Raw genomic sequence first — 19,099 nt, forward strand, 5'->3', positions numbered from 1 at the left:
AAAAAAAACGTTGTAATTAGTACTTTCGAAGATTAACTCCATATGTAAATGAAATTATTGGGGATCATCAGTGTGGTTTCAGGCGTAATAGATCGGCTATTGATCAGATTTCTTGTACTCGAGAGATATTGGAGAAAAAATGGGAGTATAAGGGTACAGTACATCAGTTATTCATAGATTTCAAAAAGGCGTATGACTCGGTTAAGAGAGAAGTTTTATATAATATTCTTATTGAATTTGGTATTCCCAAGAAACTAGTTCAATTAATTAAAATGTGTCTTAGTGAAACTTACAGCAGAGTCCGTATAGGCCAATTTCTATCTGATGCGTTTCCAATTCACTGCGGGCTAAAGCAGGGAGATGCACTATCATCTTTACTTTTTAACTTCGCTCTACAATATGCCACTAGGAAAGTTCAGGATAACACAGAGGGTTTGGAATTGAACGGGTTACATCAGCTTCTTGTCTATGCGGATGACGTGAATATGTTAGGAGAAAATCCACAAACGATTAGGGAAAACGCGGAAATTCTACTTGAAGTAAGTAAAGAGATAGGGTTGGAAGTAAATCCCGAAAACACTAAGTATATGATTATGTCTCGTGATCAGAATATTGTACGAAACGGAACTATAAAAGTTGGAGATTTATACTTCCAAGGGGTGGAAAAATTCAAATATCTTGGAGCAACAGTAACAAATATAAATGACACTCGGGAGGAAATTAAACTCAGAATAAATATGGGAAATGCGTGTTATTATTCGGTTGAGAAGCTTTTGTCATCTAGTTTGCTGTCAAAAAATCTGAAAGTTAGAATTTATAAAACAGTTATATTACCGGTTGTTCTGTATGGCTGTGAAACTTGGACTCTCTCTTTGAGAGAGAAACAGAGTTTGAGGGTGTTTGAGAATAAGGTTCTTAGGAAAATATTTGGGGCTAAAAGGGATGAAGTTACAGGAGAATGGAGAAAGTTACACAACGGAGAGCTGCACGAACTGTATCCTTCTCCTGACATAATTAGGAACATAAAATCCAGACGTTTGAGATGGGCAGGGCATATAGCACGTATGAGCGAATCCAGAAATGCATATAGAGTGTTAGTTGGGAGGCTAGAGGGGAAAAGACTTTTGGGGAGGCCGAGACGTAGATGGGAAGATAATATTAAAATGGATTTGAGGGAGGTGGGATATGATGATAGAGACTGGATTAATCTTGCTCAGGATAGGGACCAATGGCGGGCATATGTGAGGGCGGCAATGAACCTCCGGGTTCCTTAAAAGCTAGTAAGTAAGTAAGTAAGTAAGTAAGTAAGTAAGTAAGTAATTAGTACTTTCAGCATCAATATAAATTCTATTAACATGAAACTTTTATATTAGAGTGTCAAATGTATAATATGTGACCAAAGTTCCAGCATCTGACGTGAATTGCTTAGCAACGGCAATGAGTTAAGGGACGCAAGGACTGATTTTTTTTACAAAAAATGCTCTACATATATATATATTAAGAAAATATTTCTTGAATATAGTTGACAGGAAGAGTTTTCATTTCCCTTTACGACTTCTTTGAGGTTCAGAAACGATTTTTATTTAGACCTGCTCCATACGTCTGTATTGTATGTCTTTTCACAAATTAGCAGTGTTGTCGAAACTACATTTTTTATGTTCAAAATGATTGACGCGCATGTAGTTTTAATGAAAATATTCGTATTTATCCACGCATTATCTGAGGTCTATAGTTGAAAAATTTTACTTATTTTGAAAATGAGTTGAAACCTTTTATGTAAATAAGAAATATACAGAGTGATCCGTTTGTGTATGGATAAAATAAGAATACTATAAAACATTTACTACTGAACTTTATTTGTTGAAACTTTGTGTCTACAACACTGAAAGATGAGAGATTCCTCAGAGCTTAACATGACCCCCATTGCGCAACCTGAACAACTCAATGACGGTGATGCATTTCAGTCGATGTCCGTTGTAACATAAAACGGGTGATTTGTTGGAAAGCTTGAGTAATTTTTACTCCCAGATCTTCAATGTTTCTGCGTGTCTGTGAATAGACAATAGGCGAGCAGAAGAGGATGGAGAAAACAGGATGCGACATAGGCAAACGGACGACAGTACCTGTGCGAGAATATGATTCAATATTGAAAGCTCTTTCGTCACTGTAAAACGCGAACATTTTTCTGGAACGTACTATACTCACTAACTCAGTACTGTTTGTGTTTACTATGACCGTAAGGCGACTTTGACTGTATACGTTTGGTTCTGTGTGGAAAACGATTGGACGTTTACTAGTAGAAGGGATGGGAGTGAAGAACATTCAAAAACTCAGGTACAATAAAAATTGGAGTAAAAATAAGATGACGTCTCTGTACAATGCTGAAGAACCAGAATGAAAGTGAAATCACAGCAGCACAAATGAAGTATCTACTCCCTGTGAAAAGATATGTTGAGAATGATAAAGTTAAAAGCTGTAAGATAGACAAGACCTATAAATGGACATCATGCACGTTATCCAAAACATATTACTGATATTAACTGTAAACCAGCAGGGAGAAATAACTTTTGCAGATGTAGGATGAGATGGTGTTGAAGTCGGATAGGTTTATTGGATGTAATCTCTAAATGAAAACGATAATACTCAAATTAACGACTCAAATATTAATAATAGCACGAAATTTAGTTTGTATTCAGATTCTATTTAATACTGACAGAATACTGGAGGCTCATAAACAGCGTTTCTGTCTCTCAAAGCTCCGAAGCTGGGAGTTTGCAGTGTTTACTCCCATGGCTGCGTTTGGAGGGCTGTCCCGAGGGACCCCGAAGCTTACACCCAGCACGGAGCTCTGATGTAACATCGAACCCTTCACCCTGTTAGCAACCCCCACCCTCATGAGTGCAGTGTGTTTTAAGCTGTAAGCTTCTTAAAGATGTGCCAGCTCTATCCCGCCCATGGAACGCATTAGACTAAGAGAAGAAAGTAAAGAAGGGAGAAAAAGAGAACGGAAAAACACTTTGGCGTAACAAATAACAAACCATGGCCTTAATATATATCCAGTAATGGGAAATGTCAAGTTTGGAGACCTGTTAGTTAAGTAACCTTCTTTTTGCAGTAATTTCGTGGACCAAGGCAAAAGCTAAGGATTAATTTGGAGTTCTTTTGTTGTATCCATTACAGACAAAGAACTGTCTGTATTCTTTATTTTTCCTCTAAGCATGTTCGGGGTAATGTCCTACTTACAAAGTCGAATTTGTGTCAACGTTCGGACATTAATTAAAATAACGTTAAAAACGTTGAATTAAACGTAATTTGAAAAGGAAAAATTATGTTGCAACATAACCTAATTAGATATGTTTCTAACAATTATAAAATGTAACACAAAGTATCACTAGCGCTTACAATTTTTGAAGGGTCTTGGTCTGAAATACACATGTTTGTACCTCATAAGTGACACCAAGAGACGTCACTCATGAGGCAATTACGCCAGGAGATAATGGAGTGAGGTTTCCATTTCCCTTCCATCTCCATTTCTTATATCGCTGACTAATATAATAACATATTACACTAATCAGACTTCAGATGTATACAAGCAATTGTTCTTCTTCTGACACATATCGGCAAAGGAGAAGTACTGCCTTATAATAGATGTACTATACATATTAGTCAGAAACTCATTCAGAGGTAATACGGATATTTAAGTGGAAAATATGTTTATCTCTTCACTGTTCATGACATTGTAAATAGCCAAAGAAATATTACGGATTTATTAATTTCTCCTACAGAATAACCTCTGTAATGTTGACAGTTAATATTTGAGGAGAAAAATTCTCTCCGGCGCCGGGGATCGAACCCGGGCCCTTAGTTCTACGTACCAAGCGCTCTGACCACTGAGCTACGCCGAATTCAATCTACATAGGGTAAACTAGGGTCTGTTGGACAGTCGGGCATGTTGGACACTTTGTACTTCAACTTGTGGGCACCACATTCTGCTAGAAGTCAATGACTGAAGTAGTCCCACTCGTGGCTACCTCCGTCATTGACTTCTAGCAGAATGTGGTGCCCACAAGTGGCGAGGTAACACGTTGAAGTACAAAGTATCCAACAAGCCCGACTGTCCAACAGACCCTAGTTTACCCTATTCCACAATATTCTCATAGCCAGCAGTGCATCCTAACTGCGGAATCCCGATCAAATAAATCACTCAATTGAGTGCGCTCCTAGTATAATGACAGTTGATACTATACATACACGTCAACATATGAGCCGTTCAGAGCAAAAGTGGTGTAAATTAAAAATGGGTAATAAGGGTTAAAGTAAACATTCTGTAAAGTACAGCGCTACTTCGCGCTGTATTTTACAGAATTACCGAATTTTGACTTACACCACTTTTGCTCTGAACGGCTCATATATGCCTAACTTGGAGTCAGGCCACAAAGGGAAACACTGAAGGAGGAAGATTCGATCCGGTGCTGTGGATTGAATTCGGCGTAGCTCAGTGGTCAGAGCGCTTGGTACGTAGAATCAAGGATCCGGGTTCGATCCCCGGCGGCAGAGCGAATTTTTCTCCTCAAATATTAATAGCCAAAGAAATTCCAAATCAAAACTATAATATATTTGCGAAAGATCCTTCAATTGAGATCATACATCGCACAAAGCTTGAAATTATATTACGCGCATAAATTTGATCACTTATCACACATCTAAGAACGCTGACAAGGAAGACCATTATTTGCTCTTAAACAATACAATCACGTTCATTGAAGTGATGCCGGTTGTACGACATACGAAGTCTGTCCTAGAAAAAAGTGCTACATTTCTCATTGCCGAATATAACTGAGATCGCCTTCAAAGTACTGCCCTTGGGGCGCTATGCACCGGCCCCAGCAGCTAGTCCACCCTTCAGAGCTGTTCTGCAACTTGACCAACACTGGTGTACGAATAGTTGTATTAACATTGATATCTTGAATGTCATCAAAATATCTTTCTTTCAATATTTCCTTTATTTTGAAATAAAGAAAGAAGTATGTGCATAACAAAGCTATTACTATGAGTGCTACCATCTAGCGGTGGAAGAGGGATCTAAAAATCCGAAGAAAGAAGAGAGGTGTACGGTACCGATTTCATCTCTTCTTGTAGCTTACAAACTTTGTCGTGAACGATACGATAATAAGCAGATTTAGCTGTTTGCAACGAGTGGAAAACCCTCCATACTCCAATTTATTTTTTGTTAACCTAAAGACGTAGATAGAGGCAATCTTGAAAACGTGATTTTCTTTTCTTCTAGCAGAAATGGAAAGAAGTCCAATCTACATATTTTCTAAATACTCTTGTTGTTCACCATTAATTCTGTAGTGCTCGGGAAAAGTGACACAAGTCAGTTTTCACAAACCTTTTTTTTTTTTTAATTTATTGACAACTTACGGAACATCTGTTCGCTTGGAAAAAAATGCATAGGTATTCTTCCCATTACAATAATTCATACAGAAAAAAATCAAATCTTCATAAACCAGTGTAAGTTGTCAATAAATTATCAAAAAAGGTATGTGAAAACTGACTTATGTCACTTTTCCCAAGCACTGCAGAATTTAAGTCTCATTTAGATAAATATGTGACTGTTTTTGTTGCTGCTTTGAGATGGTCATATGTTTAAAATATTGTTTACAGTGTTACGGGAAATTTTGTCAACTGCGATACTTTTTAACTGGTTATTTTGTGACGCTTTATCAACTGCTAGCGTCTGAGTGGGATAAAGGTGATAATGCCAGCGAAATCGGTCCAGGTCCAGCGCAAAAAATTATCATGCATTTGCTCTTAATGGGTGGAGGAGAAAACTCCATAAAAAACCCCTAACAGGTAACTTGTTCCAAGAAGGATTTGAAACCGGGCCCACTCGTTTGACGGTCATGCATACTCACCCTTACTCCACAACGATGGATAACTGCGACATTGGTTTACTGCTATGAAACATTACGATCCTTAAAAACGAATTATTCTTTTGGTTTTATAAAGTTGATTCACTATTTTGTGAAATCCACAATCCTCTTAGACATTTAATTTGTTAAAGTTTAGATTTCTAACATTGAACTGTCATTTTTTAAACTGCAATACTAATACTAATTTGAAATATATTAACATTCTATGTATATCAGTTTAATTTTACTACACAGTTCATATTTCATTGTTTAGTTAATAATTTATAGTATTTTACTGTTTAGGAACATGTATTATATATCTTTCGCGTGTTAAATATTACAGTACCTGGTTAACATGTTTCAGCCTGTTATTGGCCATCTTCAGAACTGGTTAGTGATGGTCTTAGCGCCTTTTGTTTGTTTCCTGTGGGGGTGTGTTTGTGTAGTGTAATGTGGAGTCAAAGAGTGTGTGTGTTCTGAAATTGAGTTGTGTGTTGAGAATTTCAGAACACACACACTCTTTGACTCCGCATTACACTATAAAAATACACCCCCAAGGGAAACACAAACAAAAGGCGCCTAAACCAGCACCAAACAGTTCTGAAGATGGCCAATAACAGGCTGAAACATGTTAACCAGGTACTGTAATATTTAACACCCGTAAGGGATATAATACATATTCCGAAGTGATATAGTGTTAAAAGTTGTGTAATGAAGATGTTTACTGTTTAATTCATAAGTCACTTGCTCCTTGTACACTTTGTCACGTGGTAGAATGTCAGAGAAGGCCCTATGGCCTCAACTCTGCCAGTATAAATGAATAAGTAAATAAATAAATAAATAAATAAATAAATATTATTATCAACTCTTGTATACACGTAACTTTTATCTAACTCAATTTGTTGTGTTCTTTGTAGCTTGTAAGTTTATTCGTATGTATGTATGTATGTATGTATGTATGTATGTATGTATGTATGTATGTATGTATGTATGTATGTATGTATGTATGTATGTATGTATGTATGTATGTATGTATGTATGTATGTATGTATGTATGTATGTATGTATGTACGTACGTATGTATGTATGTATGTATGTATGTATGTATGCATGCATGCATGTATGTATGTATGTTGTATGTATGTATGTATGAATGTATGTATGTATGTATGTTTTTAATATATAATTACAGCACGCCCCATTACCTAAGTAATGTATGTATGTATGTAGGCTATACTTTTTGCTGGTTGAGTGGAAGATAAGACTGTAGCCATAACTCTGCCAGCTAAAATAATTTATTATTATTATTATTATTATTATTATTATTATTATTATTATTATTATTATTATTATTATTATTATTGTTAATAATGCATTGCTTCATCAGAATTTAATTGGTGAAATTCATTCATGCATTTAGCTTTAAAAGTAGCATCTCCATTTTGTCATATGCAATATTAGCGCGCTATTATGAATGTTTTCTTCGTAATAATAATGTTCGCATTGACTTTCTGAAATAGAGTCACTCAATTATTGTTAAAAACTCTATTATCGCACTGTTGCCTCAGATAATTATTCTTGAAAGAGAGGGCTTTCTCAAAATATGTGAGCGATACGGGAGACATTGCTAAAACGGAACTGTTCAAAACTATATATTATGGCCTGGAAAAGGAAACAGTATAGTTATCAGTTCCACTTGTTTATTATTTTTACGAATATTATATGGAAATCGGCCTCTGTACTCTTTAATTTTTCTTTGCGTTTGTATGTTTGTTTCTTTAATGTGTTATATTTTGCCTTAAAAGTTGCTGATGATCTTAATTAGCTCTATAAGTTAATATAACATTAGGATTTCTTGGCTATTTTATTTAGAACATTATGAAGTTTTACGTGGTATTATTTTTCATGCTTCTTCAAGTATTTAAATACCTAAGAAAATAGTATCTTTACATGATGCATAAAATATACGGGTTAATAGTACAGTAGATGTACTCTTCTATATGACTATTACAAATATGTGGAAGAGAATTAGTTGTACAAATTTTTACTCTGCGTCAGTTCAAAATTTGCGTGAAATGAACTTCGATGGTTGTGGCAGTTACTGCATTAATTGTCCTCAACGATTAGTGTGAGAAGTGCGGCAAGCACGTCCCCTGAATATAACGATCATTAGCGTCTCACTTGTTGACGAGCGGATTTTATCTGCAACTGTTCGCATTTAAAATTCAACGCTGCAAGTACAGAACAGTTACAAAGCGATGTTCTGCTACATACAATCCATTTAAAACAAACGTAGGAAATGTGGCAAAAGGACTTGAAATATTTTTGTGACAATATTCGCAAGAATTGTAACAGTATTAGTCCAGAAAGCACGTTCCAATTTTTTCCTACAAGCGCTTTTGTTAACATTATAGATTATATTAGTCACTTGAGAATTCTAAATGAGGCAGCAGACCGAGTGAACGGCTTCAAATATTTGGGATGTACTATAAGCAGTAACGTGAGCTGCAGACAGGAAGTCAAAAGGAGGATAGCAATAGCAAAGGAATCTTTTAATAGAAAAAGGAACATTTTCTGCGGACCTCTGGAAAAAGAACTAAGGATGAGAATAGTGAAATGCTTTGTGTGGAGTGTGGTATTGTATGGGGCAGAAACGTGGACATTGCGACAAATGAAGTGAAGCGAATAGAAGCATTTCAAATGTGGATATGGAGAAGAATGGAGCGTGTGAAGTGGGAAGACAGAATAAGAAATGAAGTTGTGTTGGAAAGATTGGGTGTAGAAATAATGATGCAGAAACTGATCATAAAGAGAAAAAGGAATTGGTTAGGTCACTGGCTGAGGAGAAACTGCCTATTGAAGGATGCACTGGAAAGAATGGTGAACGGGAGAAGAGTTCGGGGCGGAAGAAGATATCAAATGACAGACGACATTAAGATATATGGATCATATGTAGGGAATAAGAGAAAGGCAAAAATTGGAAAGATTGGAGAAAGTTGGGTTTGCAGTGAAAGACCTGCCTTTCTTGGACAGAACACTTATTTATGTATGTATGTATGTATGAATGTATTAGTCGTAGTGACAAAAAATCGAAATCTAAAAAAGTTTGATCTTATTAAACAATTCAGCACCACATAAAAATTTTAGTCGCCGTGGTTACATGCTGCCCGGAATTTGTCTACCCCTGATTTTGCAATAAGTAAAACGCATATAGGTACTTCAGATCTAATTACAAGTTGGAATTAACAAGTGAAAGAACATAAACTTAACAAAGGAACAAACAAGCTGCATTCCGAACAATGGTACACAGACTACTTAACATACCATGAACCAACAGGATTACAACGAAGAGCTAAACACAATTAAATACATAGAACAAGAAAACGGATACAACCCTAACATAATAGACAACATAATACTTAAAGACAAAACATAATCACAAAAAACATAAGAATACAACACAAACACAAGAACACAAAAAATACATCACACTAACATACGAAAACAAAAACACACACAAAATTGCAACCTCATTCAAGAAATTAAATTACAACGTTTGCATACAGAACAAATAACACTCTACAAAAACATCTCAACACACAAACAACACAAACAAATACAACCACACAGGCGTATACAAACTCAAATGTAACACCTGCAACAATTTCTACATAGGACAGACAGGCAGATCATTTCAAACGCGTTACAAAGAACACATCAACACATCAAAACCATAACAAAATTACAAAACACCTCCACATATGCAGAACACATCATAAATGCTAACCAAACCCACAAGGACATCAACACAGAAATGGAAATACTACACATCCAACCAAAAAACTAAACACACTAGAACAATATGAAATATACAGACACACGAAAACACACCCCAACGAAATTCTCAACACACAACTCAGTTTTAGAATACACACGCCCTTTGACTCTACATTATACCATACGAACACACCCTCACAGGAAACAAAACAAGAGGCGCCAAGACCAACAACGACCAGTTCTGAGGAAGACCCATAAATAGGTCGAAACGTGTAAACAAGGTATGTTATACAAATCAAGATTTCAGGTATAACTCCCTGTAAAGTTGATTTGAATAATTTCGAGGGAAAAATTGTTCCGGGGCCGGGCATCGAACCCGGGACCTTTGCTTTAACGTACGTTAAACCAAAGGTCCCGGGTTCGATGCCCGGCCCCGGAACAATTTTTCCCTCGAAATTATTCAAGGTACGTTATAATTTAACACAATAAAGTTTTATCATACATATTGCGAAAGAAACAAACTTAAATTGTGTGTGCGTGCGTGTGCGTGCGTATATGTGTGTGTTTTCCGTGTCTCTTCATTTCACAATCAATGAGTGTAAGTATTTCAAGTGTTTCAAATGGAAAATTCTCCTCCTTTCTGATGAAATACATGTTCATCTTTCCTAATGAAGTGCTCGCTACCAAGAGCACTAATCTCTAGCTTTGTTTTGTTTCCTTATGTTCACTGAACATCAGACCTGAAGTGTGTAGAGTAAGTAGAGCTGGATGCCGCCGATATTTACTCCATACATACCAACAATGTTGCGGGTTGCTTGGAGGCTCTAGGTCTAGGTAACCAAACACAAGACTCCAGTGATGTTCGTTGCCATCTAGTGTCTTACCAATTAAATAATATATTGCTCTTCAACTACCGAAATTGATAACATTCCATATTGTTAATTATCCACCTTATTATCCCAGGAAATATAATTTAATTGTTTTGAGTATTTGACTAAGTTTTTAAGTTTTTGCTATGATTCCTAATGTAAAACGGAGAGATGATCTTGTGTATATTAGACGACTAAAAAAGTTAACTTTTTTGAATGAAACTTTAAGAACCTTAAGAGACATAATAAACGAAATACATGGTGATTCACGAGGATTTACCGTGCTTTACGGAGCTTATTTTCAAAGACATTTTGAGCAAAAAAGTCATATAAACATGGGTCCTATTCTCAATATTTACAGAGTTATGTTTCGTTATTGGAACGCATTGCTGTGAAGGCATGATCTTGGTCAGCGTGCTGTCAGCAGCCAGCGCGAGCGCTACGTTAATCAAAGATAGCCGTATGCAGCGACGATTGCCATTCATAAGCGTGCGGCCAAGTGTACTCAAGCGACAACGACATATTTTAAAATGTGTTGCAAACTCTCCAACACTCTAAATTAGGATGCAAAATTGAACTACAAATAATTAAAGTCGGTGCAAGTGGTGTGATTTGTAATAATTGTTGTGATAAGTGCGTAAGAATAATGTAATTTTCTAGTTAAAAATAGACAGTGATATGTGTACGAAGTAACGAAGGAGGTCACAGCACATTTTTAGCTTCATAATACTTGCCAATTAAAGAAATGATAGTTCTGAATGGTTCATTCGCTATGTGTATTATTCTTTTACCTTCAAACTAAAGAAAAGACGTATTTTACAAACAACTTTAAATTAGTGTAACTCTGGAAATATTGAGAATAGGAACTATGTTTATATAACATTTTTTGCTCAAAATGTCTTCAGAAATAAACTCCGTATAAGACAGTAAATCTTGATGAATGACTCTGTATAGTAAAGTGAATAGCCTCCAATAAAATCGATGTACTTCTTCCAACGAGAAATCAGTTTCAAAATGTCAATCCTGGATGCGATGAAATTTTTCACGTTCCTCTTTACACAATTATTTTTAATGTAGTACTTGTGCAGTAGATCTGTAAGGAAGCAAAAAAATGGTAGCCAATCCTTGATGAGAGACCTGGAGAGTATGGAGGACGCATTAGAGTTTCTCATCTCTCTATTGCCTCCCGGGTATATTGAACATGCGCGGTGTCGCATGATTCTGAAGGGCTAGGATAACTTAAAATTAACTGCACCCAGATTGCTTCATAGGAATAATTATATTAATTGTACTGAACATATCTGAGGGATTGGTGGTATGTCTCAGAGATAGAAACTCGTAATGAATTATTCTTTCTGAGATCCGCTAGCCAAAATCTTTTATTATAGCAGTGAACATTTTTCCGTAGATGGTTGTGTTTCTCAAAGCACAGTGCAGCCGCTTTGTATTGTTTCAAATAACCAATTTCTCATCGCAAGTGAACACAAGGCTGAGTAAAACTTCACAATAATAGCGAGAAACCAGTGAAGAAACATCGGCTCCTATTTTAGTCGCCGCTGTTCTTTGTGATGTGGTTTCATTTTTTCTTTTATGAAGAGCGCTCAAAGGCTTTCACCGCAGCCTGAGTCTTATTATGCCGATATCCTTATTGTAGGATGATTGTTGAAGTCCTTAGGACCGCAGTCCTGTAAGTACGTGAGTTACTGCTTGTTATCGGCTTATCGTTTCAGCTACGGCATACAGGTCTGATGGAGGCCGCTTGAACAGGAACGCCCTTCCGTCTCCCTCTTGATATTCTGCAGCCTCCTCAAATCGGTGGCATCAGTTCGTAAGTTACGTACTACGTTTGACCATCGATTAATTCTCATGATTTAACCAATTATCTATCTAAACTTAATTATACAGGTTGTTTCATAATTCCTATTACAAACTCCTATGGGTTGTAGAGGGGACCAAGTAGATAAGTTTTGATTAGGAACCCATGTCCGGGAATGTATCGCGTCAATGCAAAATAAGTTTGAAGATAGATTCGATTTCACATCTCCCACTTCACTAGAGAAAATGAATATCTTCCTCTGACTCTACAGGAGTATCATAAACAAGGTGCTTCATGTGGCCCCAAAGGAAAAAGTCGAGAGGAGTCTGGCGCCCGTGGTTGCCAAGGAGTTGGACCATCTCGATCTATCCACCTTTCCCCGAATGTTTGGTGGAGATGTTCGCGGATGGCAAGTGAAAAGTGCGTGGGTGCGCCATCATGTTGGGACCATATTTGCTGACGTAGTGCAAGTGGCAAATCTTCACATAACTCTACCAATACCTCTTTCAGGAAGGTCTAGTACCTGGGATCCGTTAGGCGATACGTGGAACCACTCTTGTAGTGCACACTGACAAGAGATCATTGTACCTAGTGAAGTGGGAGATGTAAAATCGATTCGATCTTCAAACTTATTTTGCATCGCAACGACACATTTCCGGATATGGGTTCCTAATCAAAACTTTATCTATTTATTCCCCTCTATAACCCCTAAAAGTTTGTAATAGGAATTATGAAACACCCTGTAATTCTTTACATATTGCAGATAGACTAAATGGAATTATATTAACTAATTAATTAATTTATTGCTTTTTTGTATAAGCTTTATCTCAAATTAAATAAACATGTACGCCTCTTAGTCGTTAAAATGTAACTGAAGGTTATTGCTGGAGAAACTTCAGTTTATTGTAAATATTAAAAATTTAAATATGTATGTCATTATTGTATTGATTAAGGTTAGTTGAGTGGAAGAGAATGTCTTATGGCCATAATTACTTTGCTAGGCGAAAATAAAACATTCTATTCTATTCTATTCTATTCTATTCTATTCTATTCTATTCTATTCTATTCTATTCTATTCTATTCCACGTCTTGTTGAATCCTATCCTATATTTACCTTAAGGTCTCATGATCCATCATCGATTCAATCAGATATTACGAATCAATTCTAATGATTCATTCACAATTCTTCCCAGTCTGCGATTCCAAATCTTCTTTTGAATCGTCAACGAACGACTCACAGGACAGTTTCCTTTAAAAACCACGGGTAGAACTAAAACGTTCTACATCTCTCGCATGAATGATATGAGAGGCGAGACATTGGAATGCTACAGGTTTGAAACGTCTTACGAACTTAAGTCCAATTTTATGATGCATATTTTCCATATAGGACTGCGAAAGGTAGATATTCTTCTCAAAACTCGGCAGAAAAAGTGATATTATTCGCTGACGGAAAGAAAATTGGAGACTTCAAAGAACTCTAAAATTGATATACCGTAATGATTTTTACTCTTTGTGGAAAAAGTTTTTTGCTCTGACTATTACAATAGAAAGAGGTGGAAAACAAATGCTGTAGTGATGGAAAAATGGGATACTTTAGACTGTAGCTACTTCGAAATAATTGGTAATTTCTTAGTTCACTTCAAACAGAGTTTTCTGATCTACACCATATGCAGTTATGTTTATTCGTGTAGATTTAAGCAAATTATCGGAGTACTCCATTAATTTCCCCCATTATTTTCTAGAAATATCATAGATTCCACTTAGACTATAGACAGCTCTTTGATCATCGGGGTCTATTGTCTCAACTCTATTATATTTTCAGTTCAGCATCTTATTGCTGACACCAGCGTTTCTGGCGCGTGTCCTTGAGTACAGTGCACAGTCTGCGAGCATCTGTGGATAGTGTAGCTATGGTACCATCTCCTATACACGTCACGCCAGCAATCTACCAACCATAGTTGTCAGTCTTGCTGCCCAGACTGCGACAAAAGTAAGATACTCGCACTTAACTTCCCTGAGCTAGAGTTTCTGCTGTTAGTCCTTGAGTACAGTGTCCAGTCAGTGAGTTTCTGTTGCCACTGCAGCTGAGAAAGGCACCTCCTCCTAAATATATGTCACATCAACAATGGCAATCTTATATTGTAAATTGTCAGTTTTATCGCCCATACTCTGTTACAAACGTAAGACACTCGCACTTACTAGCCTCGGTATCAGTCCACATAATGACAGACATGTTAAAGACAGAGGAGGATAGAACTTCACTCTAAGTAAGCTTCGCCAATACTACAATGTGTTTAGAAGAAAATAAAACAATTTTCACAAAAAATAAAATAGAAAAAGATAATTTTCATTAAGTTTTCATAATTTAATAAAAATATTGGTTTTGTAAACCAAAAATATTAGGAAGACAGAATGAATAGATCAGGTATTTTTCTGTAATGTTTATACATTAGTTCAAATCTTAAGATATGCTATATAAGGATACATAAAACGTAATATACGGGGTGTTTCAAAATGAATATCGGGGTTTTAAGTCTTTGTAGTATTTATTACATTTAACGTACAATTATAAATAATACCCAAATAAAACAGTAACTCAAACAGTTTTGCTACAAGTGCTTAATGTGAGCACCATTTGTCACACGGCACACGTCCAGTCGATAATTCGATAATCGAGTTCTTCCCTAACCTTGATCAGTATGTCTGGAGTAATTGTTGCAACAACTGCTTCAACCCTCTGTCTTAAGTCTGGTAGGTCAGCTGGTAGCGGAGGTACACACACACGATCCTTTATGAATCCCTAAAGGTAAAAATCGCATGGCGTAAGATCTGGTGAACGTGGAGGCCATGCGAAACGAGCTCTGTCATTTAGCCCCTTTCGGCCAATCCTGCGGTCGGCTACAATGTCGTTTAACCAATCTCGTACTTCCATATGCGCCTCCTTGAAATTCTCCACACAGACGTCGCTGGAATTGCTAATTCACGACTAGCCTTCCCAACAGATTTCTGGGGGCTACGCGTGGAAGACTCTCTCACTCGTTCAACGGAAGACAGTGGAACCAGTGCATGCGCGTACAAAACTGTTTGAGTTGCTCTTTCATTTCATGCATTATTTATAATTGTACGTTAAGTGTAATAAATACTGCAAAGCCTTAAAAGCCTGATATTCATTTTGAAAAATCCGGTATTTTATTACCAGGTTTAGGATCCGGGACAATTTAGCAACCAATATACGCACAACTTGACTATAGAGTCGCTTGAATATAGTAGACAGACATACTGTGAATGTAAACAACGACGTCAATGTGCTGCGTTATATTCTACTGTTTATAATACAATCTAGTGACGGAAAATGAAGCAGGATACATACGTCACAAGTTTCATGTCCCCCGGCGAAGTTGGAGGCGTAAGCGTTACAATGGAGAACATGTACATATTGTTCACTATGAATTTAAAATGCACTGTGATGGCCTGAGTTCGTTTCGTAGGGAGAGACGGAAGAATACTGTACTTCTGATCACGAACCGGATTGTACACTAACGCACAGGTAAACAAAACTCAAAGCGCCACCTCACTCCATCTGTACTCCGCTTGCACTGTAATTTCACTTCATTCTTAAGTTGTCTCGGATCCTAAGCCTGTTTATTACAGTAGAAACAAACACAATTGAGAAATTGACATTTTTTATCCCCCTTCGACGACTATGAAACAAATTTTTCATTGATTAACGAATACACGACAGCTATCACTGTTATTTCGCTTTCTTTTCTGTGTTGTCTTGACAGAAGAAAATGGTCGTGAGGATGATGGATTGGGAGAAAAATGAGACGTTTCACACATATACAGGGTGGAAGTAAAATAACTCTGCAGATTCAAAGGGACAGTAGGGTACAATTAAATGAATAGAAAATCTATACTATTACGTAATGTGATTAAATACACGGTTAATTAGAGAATTAAATTGGCAGTTTCCACAGTCTGGCAACATCCTCGCCTCTTTTTTCTCGTAATACAAATGTAAGAGGTGAACGAATGGAGGTCTGTCTGCCTTTGTGAACTACCTTGCAACTCCCTTTCTAGCTACAACGTTGCAAGCTGATCGCATCGGTCAATGACTTGAAATTAGTGGTTTTTAAATTAAATTTACCCGAAAACCGTTGACGCAATCGAAATATACCAGAGGGATAAATGTTTTTTATTACATTTTCTATCAATATAGTAAAAAATCACTATCCTTCTCGCAATAGTTACCGAATAAGAGGATGTTAAACATTTGGGAAAAAGCAAGTTATTCTGAGAGAACTATGGACTTTGCACCAATATGATATTTTTACATTTTTTGTTACATACAACATGAGCTATTCACTCTAAAAATCTACAGGGATATTTCTCTTCGATTCTGTATAATAATAATGAAACATATATCTGTCACAACGAATTTTCAGAAGTGCCAATTCGCCTCACGATTATGTGGATATTATTGACGGTTGAGATTGATATGTAGCCTACTAAAATGGCTGAATAATTGTGTACAAAAGTATATGGGCTTAAAATATCGAAACTTGGAGTGAAATATGCGCTAAGATTCTAGTAAATTTACTAACAATAAGAATAGAAAATCTACATGTTACTATGATTATTATGCAGCAAGCTCGTCGATTCACTCAGCACTACTCAATAATCTAGAACAAATCAAAAATTAAAAATAAGACATACCAAATTCAAGACGCAATAAAATGTGGGAACATGTAGGCCTAATGACATATATAAAGATTTTTTTTCGGAATAAATATAGCTACCCTAGAATAGGTCTCTTTCTTTTCATATTTACAAGGCAATTTATAACAAAATAATTTATAAATTACGAAAATTCTTAATATGTTGTATGGCACCGCACATGAAACTGTCTGTATATTTTCTTTGCAGGTTAACCTTACAGGACAGAGTTACCTACGAAATCCTGCAAATTTTGGAAATCGTGTTACTAAGATTACGACGTGGCATGTTCTTCCAAACATGTCGGTGCTCATCTTCTTTTCGAATATGGAAATGAATGAAAGATTTGGTCCACCAGATAAAAGTGGAAACAGACGCATTACTTCATCGCATTTTGGACGCCGCTTAAAATCGAACCTATTTGTATATTTACTTTTACTCTAAATAGCTTCAAAAATCTCCTCGTAGAGTTATGATATATCTTCGTAAACCACTCTCCAGGCAGAACTCAATACAATAATCACTATAGGCGATACCACAGTGACGTTGAAACTTTGGCTCATGTCTTGGGTTCATGCCCATTTGGCGATAATCTTTGTAACAGCAGGCACCACAAGATCAAGTCTGTAGTCGCAACATGCCTTAAGTCCAATGGTTACACTACCTATGAAGAAGTTTATGGAATAGCGAATACCGGAAGTCTTCGGCGTAATGACATTATAGCATTTAAACCTGGGGAGACAAAAGGTTATATTCTGAATCCGACCATCAGGGTCCACACCTGTGGAGTAACGGTCAGCGCGTCTGGCCGCGAAACCAGGTGGCCCGGGTTCGAATCCCGGTCGGGGAAAGTTACTTGGTTGAGGTTTTTTCCGGGGATTTCCCTCAACCCAATACGAGCAAATGCTGGGTAACTTTCGGTGCTGGACCTCGGATTCATTTCACCGGCATTATCACCTTCATATCATTCAGACGCTAAATAACCTAGATGTTAATACAGCGTCGTAAAATAACCCAATAACTCGACCGTCAGATTCGAGACGCATCGGAATCAACCCGAGGAGGTTAATCTAGAGAAAAGGGCAATTTATGAACCAAATGTCCCTTATTACAAAACATCATATAAACTCAGGGTTATAGAAGTCATCGGATTAATGGTGGGCTCTAGAGGGACCATAACAAAACAATTCGTCTCATTTTGTTATAAATTTGCAGTCCCATCAACAACAATTAAGGAAATCTCTATGATAGCTTTGAAGGGTTCTCTGCAGATTTCACGGTGACACTTGTACTTCAATTCAAATTACAGTTGAATTTCCTCATTGAATTTTATTTTTATCTGTATTTTTTATTTTACTGCAAATTTTCATTATTGTAAAACATTGTGTATTGTAAGTTTCAGTTTATTGTAAACAAACTTCTTGTAAGACATTTTAATATCACATCTTAAATGTTACTGTTTAACATTTTTTGTCCTCGGCAACCTCACCAAGTTGAGGAAGATAATTTGTTTAAGTTTTTTTTAGGTTCACACATCTTTATATTTATAGATAGTTCCCTTACGATTATAATCCTGCAAATCATTTTTCTTTTCTTTAAACATTCATCCTCTTGGCCTAGTTTGAACGCGCCTACTTCGAATCCAATGTTTGGTGTAGCAGTTTCTCGATCACCGAAAATGATCTCGAAGAAAACAAAGAGAGAAGTAAATAAATCTGCAATATGTTTTGTTCAAGCATTGAAAGGACAAAGTAAATGATCCTGTTGTCAGATATTACTATGAATTGGGACGGCAAGTACTATGTTGTGTTAGGTTCTTGATTAAAAATATACTTTTCTTGAGATTTTATCATCTTGAAATGTTTCAGTGTTGATTATTAGTGTTCTATAGTCCAATATTATTCTCTGTACACAACGTAAATGCAATGAAAAAGCTCTAAAATATATAAAATTACATGTGGGAATATAGGTATAACAGGAGGGATACACGCTCTACATTTAATGAT

The 19,099-nt window shown here is 36.5% G+C and overlaps 1 protein-coding gene and 1 non-coding gene across 2 annotated transcripts in view; one reads left to right on the forward strand and one right to left on the reverse strand.

The window, feature by feature from the left end:
* Window positions 1-19,099, forward strand: part of LOC138700203 (limbic system-associated membrane protein-like) — a 1,314,643-nt gene that overhangs the window by 1,110,088 nt on the left and 185,456 nt on the right. The window lies entirely within an intron of this gene.
* TRNAT-CGU (transfer RNA threonine (anticodon CGU)) lies at window positions 3,833-3,905 on the reverse strand. Its single transcript has one exon. It is a non-coding gene; the product is annotated as a tRNA-Thr (tRNA).

The sequence above is a fragment of the Periplaneta americana genome, chromosome 5 (genome assembly GCF_040183065.1).
Source record: "Periplaneta americana isolate PAMFEO1 chromosome 5, P.americana_PAMFEO1_priV1, whole genome shotgun sequence".
Lineage (NCBI taxonomy): Eukaryota > Metazoa > Arthropoda > Insecta > Blattodea > Blattidae > Periplaneta > Periplaneta americana.